Genomic DNA, 12,515 nt, shown 5'->3' on the forward strand with positions numbered 1-12,515 from the left:
CAAAGATCAAATGAAGAGCTTATTTCATCACTCCCTTATTAAAATCATAGTCCTTTAACATCTCAAGGAACTCAACATTGCATGGAGTACCTCCATAGTTAATCCATATTCACTCATGCATCTACTGAAAATATTCAAAGCATCCCTTCATCATCTCATCCATCCACCTCCATTCCTCCATCTCAACCCATACATCATACATCCTCATTTGATGAGTCAGCCACACCATCACCTCCATCATCACCATTTCATGAGCCTATTCATTCACCTAACAAAGACGAAGGCAGAGAGCAAGAGCACATTGAACATGGTGAGATTAGCAAGCCTAAAAGAGTTGGTTTGGGTACTTTGGCACATACCTATCAGAGAGGGCATAAGCAAGTGTTTTCCCCACAAATTGTGGGAGGGGCCTTGCCTTCTTCATCAGAAAAGCAGGTACAGAAGGGCAAGGAAAAAGTGACAGAAGCAGAGATCCAGCAACAGGAGGAGGACCTCCATGAGACAAAGCAAGATTTTCACTTAGTTGACCTAAGTGAAAATGATGACAGTGAGAGCACAACCATTTCCCTCAAAGATAAATAAGCACTCATAGGGGAACTCCAGGTCAATTTGTAGAGGGAAAAATATATCATCACATACTATGAGTAGGAAAACAAGCACTTAGAGATCAAACATGAGTTCATGGAGATTCAACTCATCAAGGAAAAGAAGGAGGCTGAAAAGGCTAAAGCCTTACTTGATGAAGCTTATGGAGAATACAACGATTATCTGGAGGAATAGGTTCCAAGAAAAATGCCAAGGACTAGAGGCCTAAAGAGAGATTTGGAGCTAGAAAAGCAAAATGAGGCTGAACTAGCCAATGAGCTCACCCTAAATGAGAAATTTGTCAAAATCGTAAATGAGAACCGGGAGCATTGGCTTGAGAGGGTGAACACCCTGTTAGCGCTTGAGATTTCACCCTAGGCTGAGGAAGGTAAACCTTCAAGGCAACATCAAACCATTTCACCTCGTAGCTAGCCCTACGGGGTATGAGAAGGCTCTCTCCGGTCAAACTCGGTAGATCTTTCAATAGGATGAGCTGACCCAATTAGGAACACTGATATTAGGCTAGTAAAATGATTATAAAGGTTGATTTGGGGTTTTTAATGACGGGGTTTTTCTGGGCTGCATGGGCAAAATCACAGCTTCAAACAGAGAAATATAATGAACAACACAGGTTGACGACTGAGGCAAGGTAGGCAAGGAATTTAGCATCAAATATAGATTTTTAAATGGGATGGCAAGACTGGTGAGGAGCTAAGGAGGGCAAATAATACTTTGAATCCTCCTTAAACAGTAGAAAACATTGAATTGAAAAAACTTATAGGCAGAGCATATAATACTATGAATTCTACCTAAACACTTCATTTTCTCAATTAGAAATGATCATGAGGTGAATGAAACATAACAGTTTACATATGAGACAAAGAGAAAACTTATGCTAAATTAACATACCACATGAATCTCAGAAGTTAGAGCTGTGAAATTTTCATTAAAAATCCCTCTGTCAAAGACTGTACAATGGAGCTCAGTTCTCCTCCAGCACTCTCAGCACTCAGAAAATCTCTCCCCTCTCTCTTCTTTACAAATCAAATTTTATAAACTATCCTAAAACAAAAACAACAGATCGACCCACAATCTGGGCGCTGTTTGAACAATTTACAATAAAATTAGAAAAGAGAACAACTTTCTATTCTAAAATAATACAATGTCCCTCTAAAAATCCTCTGATTGACTAATAAAAATATAAATGCTGGAGCGCAGATCCTCATATAATCCGGACTGAAGACATTAGTGAGAAACCGGTTGCTATATTTGGACCCATTACTTCAGTGACAAGCTGTCCATTGCTTGTATCGACGAAATCAATTGGATGCAAGCTATGCCTTTGAAATTATCACTTATGTAACAACCAATAACTGCAAGGCACTCGGACGGATCCTTTGGATCCCATTCGGCACGAAAACAGGTCAAGTAACTATCGACGATCTCATGGCTTGGATAGTGCAAATCACCATAGATAGAATCCTATACACGTATCCGATAATCCTGGCAGATAGTTATGATTTAGAGACATTAGGTGTTTGAGTTATGTGCCAAGTTTTGCTATGGCATTGCTGTCACTACTACAATTCCGCCCTTTAGATTATCTTGCAGCCGATCAGGACGATGTAGTCGTTCAGGATCGAATCCACAGAGTCTAAACTTTTTAGGTTTTGTTTTAAAACTTCACACTCGGCCATGTTGGATTGTAAGGAGGAGGTTCCTTCAGAAAATGAATTACAACTGCGGACTCGAATTGTAAAAGCCGGTAACTCTCACGACATCACCAAGCCTGTACCTATAGAGCCCAGCAAATGTTATCAAAACTGTTTCATATTGCTGACCAACCTTCACTTCACAGGTTCTGATACTATATAATTAACAATAGCTACCCTTTCACCTAATTTCAAGTCTCCCAGACGCAGATGAAGAGGAACGAATTCAAAATATCCATTATTGGGAACCACTGTGAAAATTTTATTTTCTGGTGAGGATGTGGGATCTATATTTCGACCTTCAGTAGACCCATATTCTGAAACCAACAATAGCAAATTAGCTCATGTTTCTCACCTCCCATTGATCTCATCCATTATTATGTACAGTAGCTAACTGTGGAAGCAGTATTCTTTTAGATTGAACCAGAAACCTGAAACTGCTAATGATCAATCACTTATGGCTCTTCACCAGATTCAACAAAATCCTCAATTAAAACACTTAAAGAGATTCCCTCCAGATGCGCATAGATCAATCCGCTCCACATGTGATAAAAGCTGCTTCAGTTGGGGAATGCTCTAACCAACGTGGTACACCACTATGATTAGAAGGCCAGCGAGCAACTATGTCACCCGTGAGAGTATCCTAGATAATCACCTCCTTGCTTGGTTCATCAATGGACAAGACAAACTGCTCTGTTTGGTTGAAGACTGCCTGGCAATGAATCTGTGTGTGTTGAGCTCCAATGATAGCGCGAGTACATTGAGCTGACACACCATCCCATATTCGCACACCCCCATCTTTGGAAGCAGTCACATACATGCTACCATTCGATGAATACCGAACCTGATTTATAGCCCCACCGGCATCTCTCTCCTGCGAGGTTGATGACAAGTAGCATTGAAAAGTATGGACATCGTATAAATGTGCAATATGATGGTCAGTCTCTGCTAAAATGAAGTCTCCAGAAGGGTGGAAAGCAACAGATCGAACATTGTGTGTATCCTGGATAACTCGATGAGCTCTCCTTGTCCCTGTCCTTGCAATATCAAAAAACTTTATGGTATGATCCTTAGCACCAGATATTAATACAACATACCGTGGATGGAAATCCAAATCATTGATAGAATGCATGTGATCATAAAATGTTCGGATAACAGGCCGGAGAGGTCCATCCCTTCCACTTGCATCTGGCATCGGCATTTACCTAACCTTTGCAACCTCAAACAGCTTAATTGATGTATCAGTACTCCCTGTTGCCATGAAACATTGATCTGGACTAAATCTTGCACATCTAGCAACATTCAGATAATTCCAATTTGAAGAAAGGCCAGCAGTATAGTTATTGAGTTAAAAATTTCCATGAGAACAAGTGAGCCACCTTATACTCTGAAACATGTCTAGTGTCGTGCTTTGGAAAGCTCTTGGATGTGCCCTTAGATGGTATTTTCTTGGTGGAGGACGAGTAGGATTTATTCATAGTCACTTCAAATATCCAAATAAACTGAAGATGCCCTCTTTGTTTGAGACTAATGATATTTTGAATTGTGCTTATGCAGGGATAGGAGTTTGAAATCACTGCCTTTTGAAGAGCTGGAGCTGAAACATGAATTACATAATCTAAAACCACACATTAATGATTTCTTCTTCAAAACAGGGTTTTGAAGAAGAATCAATCTCTGACATGAGACGGAGTCTAACATTGGCTCCACTTGGGATGGCAGCTGCCGCTCTGTGGAGGTGCCAAGAACCGCAGAACTTTGGGAGAGCAGACAGTGCCTCCACCCATTGGGCAATGGAGTCAATATCAACATAACTCTTGACTTAATTCTCAAACTGAAACTGAACTCAAACAATCTTCAAGCAAACTAAAACCAGATGCTGCCCTTATGGCTGTTTATTTATTTACAACATCTACTCTAATCTGCTGTACAAACACTATATCAGGTAATGCTAAAATGCCAAATTAACCATTCAAGTAAATCTGAAAATGATGTAGGTTGAGAAAACTTCCACCAGGCCACAGATGCAGTTGCTGGCAGCCCTTCATGCACGTACTGAGCCTGGTCATGTACAAGGCAGTCTGCTCCATCAATCAAAGTGAAAAATGTGTCCATGTATGTTGCCACTGGATCGCGGAAACCGGACTCTGTTGGCTGTCCCAACTCTGCAATGCAAATTTCCAGCTGCACATTGTCAATGTATACATCTATAGGCAAGTCTGTTATTGCTTGTTGTGGAGGAAGGATTTCCAAGAACCTTTTAGGGTCTTGGAAATCATATGACTGAATCTGCTCATCGAGACACTGAATCTCGTTTTCAACTCTTTCAACAACCAACTCACAAAATCTAGTTTTGCCTTCAAGATGAAGCTTCGGAGATTTCAAACATTGAAGGAAAATACTGAAAAATTCTTCATTAATTTCAATATCTACTAACCACTCTCTAACTCCGTTTAGAGCTTCACAAAGTGCAGGGTCTGCCACATACCCTACCATTGCATGAACGGATCAGCAAGCATTGGAATGTCTGGATCGAGTTGGAGTCGCCAGGTGAATGGTTCAGCCTGCATATGTATCTGACTGCTGTCCACCATCAGCATCAGATCTGAAATTGATACATGTACTGGGGTAAAATTCAAATGAAGTGCTATATTCACAAGCTCATGGAGATTGACTGAAGCAGCGTTTATCTACTAACGCTGATGTGAAACAAGAGCGTTTTCGAAGGCTACCTGGCGTATCTTCAGGCTCCGTCTAAGACTTGTGAAACAAACACATCAACCCATAAACAAGTTTGTTCTCCCCAGTATGGTCGCCACTATGTTAGCGCTTGAGATTTCACCCTAGGCTGAGGAAGGTAAACCTTCAAGGCAACATCAAACCATTTCACCTCGTAGCTAGCCCTACGGGGTATGAGAAGGCTCTCTCCGGTCAAACTCGGTAGATCTTTCAATAGGATGAGCTGACCCAATTAGGAACACTGATATTAGGCTAGTAAACTGATTATAAAGGTTGATTTGGGGTTTTTAATGACGGGGTTTTTCTGGGCTGCATGGGAAAAATCACAGCTTCAAACAGAGAAATATAATGAACAACACAGGTTGACGACTGAGGCAAGGTAGGCAAGGAATTTAGCATCAAATCTAGATTTTTAAATGGGATGGCAAGACTGGTGAGGAGCTAAGGAGGGCAAATAATACTTTGAATCCTCCTTAAACAGTAGAAAACATTGAATTGAACAAACTTATAGGCAGAGCATATAATACTATGAATTCTACCTAAACACTTCATTTGCTCAATTAGAAATGATCATGAGGTGAATGAAACATAACAGTTTACATATGAGACAAAGGGAAAACTTATGCTAAATTAACATACCACATGAATCTCAGAAATTAGAGCTGTGAAATTTTCATTAAAAATCCCTCTGTCAAAGACTGTACAATGGAGCTCAGTTCTCCTCCAGCACTCTCAGCACTCAGAAAATCTCTCCCCTCTCTCTTCTTTACAAATCAAATTTTATAAACTATCCTAAAACAAAAACAACAGATCGACCCACAATCTGGGCGCTGTTTGAACAATTTACAATAAAATTAGAAAAGAGAACAACTTTCTATTCTAAAATAATACAATGTCCCTCTAAAAATCCTCTGATTGACTAATAAAAATATAAATGCTGGAGCGCAGATCCTCATATAATCCGGACTGAAGACATTAGTGAGAAACCGGTTGCTATATTTGGACCCATTACTTCAGTGACAAGCTGTCCATTGCTTGTATCGATGAAATCAATTGGATGCAAGCTATGCCTTTGAAATTATCACTTATGTAACAACCAATAACTGCAAGGCACTCGGACGGATCCTTTGGATCCCATTCGGCACGAAAACAGGTCAAGTAACTATCGACGATCTCATGGCTTGGATAGCGCAAATCACCATAGATAGAATCCTATACACGTATCCGATAATCCTGGCAGATAGTTATGATTTAGAGACATTAGGTGTTTGAGTTCTGTGCCAAGTTTTGCTATGGCATTGCTGTCACTACTACAATTCCGCCCTTTAGATTATCTTGCAGCCGATCAGGACGATGTAGTCGTTCAGGATCCAATCCACAGAGTCTAAACTTTTTAGGTTTTGTTTTAAAACTTCACACTCGGCCATGTTGGATTGTAAGGAGGAGGTTCCTTCAGAAAATGAATTACAACTGCGGACTCGAATTGTAAAAGCCGGTAACTCTCACGACATCACCAAGCCTGTACCTATAGAGCCCAGCAAATGTTATCAAAACCGTTTCATATTGCTGACCAACCTTCACTTCACAGGTTCTGATACTATATAATTAACAGTAGCTACCCTTTCACCTAATTTCAAGTCTCCCAGACGCAGATGAAGAGGAACGAATTCAAAATATCCATTATTGGGAACCACTGTGAAAATTTTATTTTCTGGTGAGGATGTGGGATCTATATTTCAACCTTCAGTAGACCCATATTCTGAAACCAACAATAGAAAATTAGCTCATGTTTCTCACCTCCCATTGATCTCATCCATTATTATGTACAGTAGCTAACTGTGGAAGCAATATTCTTTTAGATTGAACCAGAAACCTGAAACTGCTAATGATCAATCACTTATGGCTCTTCACCAGATTCAACAAAATCCTCAATTAAAACACTTAAAGAGATTCCCTCCAGACGCGCACAGATCGATCCGCTCCACATGTGATAAAAGCTGCTTCAGTTGGGGAATGCTCTAACCAACGTGGTACACCACTATGATTAGAAGGCCAGCGAGCAACTATGTCACCCGTGAGAGTATCCCAGATAATCACCTCCTTGCTTGGTTCATCAATGGACAAGACAAACTGCTCTGTTTGGTTGAAGACTGCCTGGCAACGAATCTGTGTGTGTTGAGCTCCAATGATAGCGCGAGTACATTGAGCTGACACACCATCCCATATTCGCACACCCCCATCTTTGGAAGCAGTCACATACATGCTACCATTCGATGAATACCGAACCTGATTTATAGCCCCACCGGCATCTCTCTCCTGCGAGGTTGATGACAAGTAGCATTGAAAAGTATGGACATCGTATAAATGTGCAATATGATGGTCAGTCTCTGCTAAAATGAAGTCTCCAGAAGGGTGGAAAGCAACAGATCGAACATTGTGTGTATCCTGGATAACTCGATGAGCTCTCCTTGTCCCTGTCCTTGCAATATCAAAAAACTTTATGGTATGATCCTTAGCACCAGATATTAATACAGCAGACCGTGGATGGAAATCCAAATCATTGATAGGATGCATGTGATCATAAAATGTTCGGATAACAGGCCGGAGAGGTCCATCCCTTCCACTTGCATCTGGCATCGGCATTTACCTAACCTTTGCAACCTCAAACAGCTTAATTGATGTATCAGTACTCCCTGTTGCCATGAAACATTGATCTGGACTAAATCTTGCACATCTAGCAACATTCAGATAATTCCAATTTGAAGAAAGGCCAGCAGTATAGTTATTGAGTTAAAAATTTCCATGAGAACAAGTGAGCCACCTTATACTCTGAAACATGTCTAGTGTCGTGCTTTGGAAAGCTCTTGGATGTGCCCTTAGATGGTATTTTCTTGGTGGAGGACGAGCAGGATTTATTCATAGTTATTTCAAATATCCAAATAAACTGAAGATGCCCTCTTTGTTTGAGACTAATGATATTTTGAATTGTGCTTATGCAGGGATAGGAGTTTGAAATCACTGCCTTTTGAAGAGCTGGAGCTGAAACATGAATTACATAATCTAAAACCACACATTAATGATTTCTTCTTCAAAATAGGGTTTTGAAGAAGAATCAATCTCTGACATGAGACGGAGTCTAACACACCCAACTTGAAAGCCTCTTATACAAGGACAAAAGAGACCTAACATTCAAAGAAGGATGGAAAAATATTATTGTCGAAGAAACCAAATAACAAGGGCAAAGCTCAAAGCTGCTAGGGCAAGAATTGAAGCCCTAACTCACCATGAGGAGAAGAAGAAGCTTGATATACTTGCAGAGGCTTCACTCCATGCCTAGCCACCTAAAAATTCAGCTTCTTGAACAATTTTGAAGACCCTTGACTCAAATTTTGTCATTTTGCTTTTCCTATTCCTTTCAGGCAATTTTTGTATCAGCAGTTTGGTCAAATGCACAGTGCCTTAGGCATTGCGCACTTTTTGGAGGAACGACCACCACCATTGGATTTGGAAGGACCAAGAAATCTAGGAAAACCATGTTTCCAGCCCTGGAAACAAAAACTGGTGGGTGAAAAAGACAAAAAACCACCTAAAAATCATGTTTCTGCCTCATTTCTAGACCAAGTGTTGCACGTTTGAGTAGTCTTGGGAGAAAGGAATTTTGGAAGGGAAAAACAAGCCTATTTTGAAAACCAAGGGCAGTTTTGGAAACTAGACAAGATAAGATTTCCAATGAGCTATCCTGGGCTATATTTGGACATCAGAAAGGTAGGTAAAAGTCAAATTGAAGATGGCGCTGCACATTTGACGCTGGCGCTGCGCGTTTGACAGTCAACCCAAATTTTCACCGTTTCTCTCCAAATTGATTTTTACCTATGGGAGATTAGTGTTTTACTTATTTAATTGATAAGGATGATGTAATTATTATGTTTTTATTGTTACCTAGGGCAATACATTAGGTAAATGGCCTCACATGGCTTGTAATGAATCAATTTTCTTAAGTTAGGGATGAGTCACTTTGACCGCCCTACACTCTAACTATCAGTTCAGTTTTTGTTGCAACTGCTCCTCCTCTCATGGATTCAACCCTTGAGGCTAGGATGAGTTGGTTTGAGGCCTATATTATGTAATTTCTCAGTCATTCTACAGGTCGGATTCCATTGAATATTGTATTAGTGTTTCAGACTTTGGCATCAAATATATTGGATGAGTTGCAACTATTTTGGTGGGATTCCTGTGGCATGACATTTTGATATTGTTTCTTCTTCAATTTCATATGTATGAATGTTTTGTACCTCTCATGATTCATTTCACTCTAAGTATGTTTGGTTTTCAAGGTCTGATAAGCATAATTCATCTTGTATGCTCTGTTTTGGAAAAATCATCATAAATGGTTTCATTTCTTCAGTTTAAAAATAATTCATGATCTTCATGCTCTTTTTAGCACCTCACTAGTCTAAACCATCTCATCACTATACTGCAAAGTGTTAAACTAACTTTCCTACCTTGCCCCATTAGATGTTTTCAATTTTGATTCTCTTTTTCCCTGACTTATTTCACTCTCTGACCTAATTCACTCATCCAGTGACTACACCAATCAAATCAAATCAAACAAACCCTAAGATACTATATCTAGCATAAAACCCTAATCTATCCAACCCTCTTGGCTGTGATTCTTTGGATAGATCCCTCTTCGGCTTGGTAGGGCTAGCTACCAAGTTAAAATATTGGTCTATGGTTACCTTAGCTGGACTCTTCCCCAGCCTTGGAGATCTGGAGGAGTGATAACATGATCAACATCTGATAACAAGAAGAATTAATTATGACATCTCCATGGAGAAGGTATGAAGATCCTAATATGTATATTAGTGAAGGAGAACCTCAGTAATGTATGTCTTGGAGATGGATTCATACTGTTGTAACACTATTTGGTTTTGATAAGTTAGTATATTAGTCAAAAATAATTTTAGAATGTTAAGTTAGGAGATGGATGCAAAAGAAAGAAAAGTTAAAATGTTAGGCCAATTTAATGTTTTATAGGCATCCATATCAATAAAATGTTAGGTGTTAGCTACCCTAAACAAATAAGGCAAAAGAAAAATAAAATGATAGGGAAGCAAAAAGAAAAGAAAGGCTCCATTTCATGTTTTTATAAATGCACAGGCTGCTAGTCAAAATGCGCCACAAGTTAATTATCAAATATTGTTTTCATGTGCAGAAGAAAAGGCAAGTGGTAAAGGTTTTTATGTAAGGTTATATATCAATTATTTTGGTATTATCCTATCCCTAAGTTTCAAAAGCCCAACATTACCCCTCCGCTCACATTTCCCTCCACCCACTTATCTCTAAGTTTTAAACACCCCACATACATTGCACATATTCCATATCATTCATTAAATTAATTCCCGATCCCAAAAAATAACCTGTCATGTCACGATTTAACCCTTTGCCACATCACGCTCAATCTCTGCCCATCTCCCAAGATTCGACGGCTTGCATACTATTTCAGCCCCCCTTCACCATCCGAACTTTACCGTCGGGGGGGGGGGGGGGGGGGGGGGGGTCTGAAATGGGCAGTACATGAAACCGCACCCTCCCTATGTGTCAGCGCTACAGTTTTTCGGACCCCCCTCCAATGAAACTGCTAACCACATCCCCCAGATTTTTCCCTCACTTCTGATACCGCTCTCCTACCCATTGCGCTCCCGCCACTTAACTCCCGCCACATCATTCGCCTGTTAACTCCATCAAATTATAATCGTTCCCTCTAGAATTAACCCTTTAAGCAATTAATTGTTTAGTCGTTAATTCAATGAACCCATGCACCTTCAACGGAAAAGCCACATTGTTATATAAACCTCACTTTCGCAAGTTAAAAAGTTACTGAATTAATGCATTATCACTATTAATTGATTTGATTACAGGTTTGTTGGACAAAAATTTCGATTGTTTCTACCTGCCAATGACACCCTCTGCTCACCTGTTTTTATCCTATTGCTTTTGTTCTTGCCCTCAAAACCTGATTTCCCTCTGTATAGTCAAGCCTCCAATCTAGTTTTCACTCCTATTCTTAGCCTTAGCCAAGATGCCTCCAAAGGACAAAGGACCAGAGGAACCTATCAATCCTTTGATCTATCCTCCCATAGATCTTCATCACGTTCCTTTGGCTAACAGGGACTATAAAATTCATGAAACTCTCTGTGAATTCGACCTTTTTGAGATGTATTGTTGGCTCGAGGACAAGTACATAGACAAATCAGATGATATCCAGCTGTGGGAGTCTAATTTACCCCACTACATTTTTCCTTGTACCCACAATACCCCAGAATTCATTAGAAAATGTCATACAACTTATTTTCCAAGCCAGAGAGCCATCATTACCTGCACTGGAGAAATTTTGTTCACCATTAATCCTCAGGCCATAGACCAGATGATGCAGGCTCCCATAGTAGAGAATGCTACCCCATTTTCCTATGAAGCACTAATTGAATTGTACCGAAAATTGGACTTTGCCAAGAGGGCCAAAACCTTGGAACTTTTCTTGACAGAAGATGCTTCATTGCCAAAGAGAAATCCTCCTTAACCCTCCTCCATTTTCCCTGAGAGAGCTAAGCAGATTATCACAATTGTATCCTACCTCCTTGGATACTACTAAGATCAGTGGGTAGATGAGGCCATCATAGGATTTTTGTCTATTTTTTCTGTTGATTCTAAGCCCTCCATTGTATTTAACTTCAACCAATTTCTTGTAGAATCAATTCATCAACAGATTATCAAATTCCCAACTGAGGAGGTATTCAATTATGCCCCTGTATTAGTTTATATGTTTTTATACTTTCAGGGAACCAACAGTCAGTGAGCTTTTGGACTACTCTAGTGATGAAAGAACAAAAGGAATATACATATAAACAATTTACAGAAATGTTTGTTCATCCAGTAGTCTGTCTCCTAAGCAGCAGAGTAGAACCAAGGATCAGAGAGGAAATAAGAAAGGTGTTGCAGCTATAAGTCTAATTTAAGATAGGGGATTGGTACCTCTACCAAAACTATACATAATTGAGAATTTTTGGATGTGAGCTTGCACCTTACAAACTGCTTAAATTCCTCCCAATGAGGATTTTTGCTCTAGAGTATATAAGGCAGATGCTCAATATGGATGAAATCCACTTTGTTGCTGCCAAGAAGAAGTCCCAGTTCAAAATAGAGACATAGATTGGGCCTTTCATTTGCAACAGTAGGGCAGCAGGGGAAGAAGCAGACAAGCTATTAAAGGAAACACAGTTCAACTTAAGTTTTACCTAGTCATATGATCCATCAGGGATCATTTCTAAATTAAGAGTAGAAACCAAGTCTACTCCTTACTTTCACACATCCAGGTCAGAGATAGAGAAATACAAAAATCAGCTAGAATGGGTTGAGAATACCCTACAAGAGGAAAAATAATAGTTGGTATCATCATCTACAATGCAGACTCCTACCATG

At 39.8% G+C, this 12,515-nt stretch overlaps 2 pseudogenes; both read right to left on the bottom strand.

Moving 5' to 3' along the window:
- Positions 1–2,796: 2,796 nt before the first annotated feature.
- LOC149161973 (cleavage stimulation factor subunit 50 pseudogene) lies at positions 2,797–3,775 on the bottom strand (annotated as a pseudogene).
- Positions 3,776–6,977: 3,202 nt separating this feature from the next.
- LOC149161974 (cleavage stimulation factor subunit 50 pseudogene) lies at positions 6,978–7,776 on the bottom strand (annotated as a pseudogene).
- Between the last annotated feature and the right edge of the window lie 4,739 nt (positions 7,777–12,515).

The sequence above is a fragment of the Pinus tabuliformis genome, chromosome 5_2 (assembly GCF_031772625.1).
Source record: "Pinus tabuliformis cultivar Carrire ecotype Pingquan chromosome 5_2, CPIR1, whole genome shotgun sequence".
NCBI classification, from domain to species: Eukaryota; Viridiplantae; Streptophyta; class Pinopsida; order Pinales; family Pinaceae; genus Pinus; species Pinus tabuliformis.